Source organism: Peromyscus maniculatus, chromosome 20 (genome assembly GCF_049852395.1).
Source record: "Peromyscus maniculatus bairdii isolate BWxNUB_F1_BW_parent chromosome 20, HU_Pman_BW_mat_3.1, whole genome shotgun sequence".
In the NCBI taxonomy this organism is placed as follows: Eukaryota; Metazoa; Chordata; class Mammalia; order Rodentia; family Cricetidae; genus Peromyscus; species Peromyscus maniculatus.
In genome coordinates this window covers 12094777-12096160 of record NC_134871.1, presented here as the reverse complement: position 1 = coordinate 12096160, position 1384 = coordinate 12094777, and the positions used below count along the sequence as shown (strand labels likewise).

Here is a 1384-nt window from a genome sequence, read left to right as displayed (position 1 = left end):
GATATCCCCTTCTTCCTCAGCTCCTCCAAAACCAATTCCCCAGTTCTATGCCCATCTCTGTAGCAGAACATCTACTGTGACCTCTCCTCAATCTCTGACCCCATTCCCAGGGGACTAATCAGATCCTCGCAGAACATCCTGCTTTCTTCCTTCCCGTGGACCCCCTCTGTACTTCCCCAAAGCCCATCACCCTAAGTGTCAGCTCCTAATACCTAGGAACTCATTTTACCTGGAACCCGCAGTGACCACATGTAAAAGCACCCCAGACGAATTCCTTACCAGGCAACACGGAGCTACCACACTCTCTGAAGAACCAGGAAGGACAACAGAAACCAAGGAACAAAACACCCACACAACAAAGACATGACTAGATATCAGCACCTAGAATTACTGTCCTCCCCACCCCAGATGATCAGACAAGAGGCACAAAAACACAACCAATAAAAGCCAGAACAGCCTGCAGCAAGATCGACACTTTAGTTAGAGGTGTACAGCAGGATCATGAGCAACAGCTGTAACATTCCTGACTGGGCCTGGGTCTGCATACCTGGATCTGGAATCTGCAATCAAAAAGGCCAGCACCAGAGGAGTTGTCTTTGAAGAAAGAATGGCTCATTGTTTCCCTGGCTCCTGTAAATACTTCAGAAAGAGCACCAGAGCTGGCTCTGCAAAGTGGGACTCACAGCTACCAGAGAAGGTGTTTCTCAAGATCCGCCGCCACAAGACCACCATCTTCACGGAAGCCAAGGAGTCGAGTACCATGTTCCAGCTAAAGCGTGCTGTCCAAGGCATCCTCCAGCGGCCTCCAGAAGAGCAGCAGATATACAAGGATGACCAGCTCCTTGATGACAGAAAAACTCTGGGCGAGTGTGGCTTCACTAGCCAGACAGCACGGCCACAGGCCCCAGCCACAGTGGGCCTGGCCTTCCGAGCAGATGATGCTTTTGAAGCCCTGCATAGTGAGCCCTTCTCCAGTTCTCCATAGCTTCCAGATGTAATGAAGCCATAGGATTCTGGAGGCAGTGCCAATGAACAAGCTGTGCAGTGAGGGCCACAGGCCCATCATTCCCCTAGAGACCCATTCTCTCAATAAAGATGATTTGGCTGACAAATAAATAAATAAATAAAAGCCAGGACAAACAAGTCTTCACTAGAACCCAGCAACCAAACCAACAACAGTCCCCATGTTAAAACACAGCAGTCAGAGTACTGTAACAAAGCTGAAGCAGAAAAAGAAAAAAAAGACCTTAGATAGTCTTTCTATATATGATAGAGGTCTTTAAAGAAGAAATGAATGAATCCCTTAAAGAAATCTATAAAAACACAAAGAAACAGTGGAAGAAAATGAGTGAAATAGTTCAAGGTCTGAAAGTAGAAGTAGAAT

At 47.1% G+C, this 1384-nt stretch overlaps 1 pseudogene; it reads left to right on the top strand.

The window, feature by feature from the left end:
* The first annotated feature begins 760 nt into the window (after positions 1-760).
* LOC102929136 (elongin-B pseudogene) lies at positions 761-985 on the top strand (annotated as a pseudogene).
* Positions 986-1384: the final 399 nt, after the last annotated feature.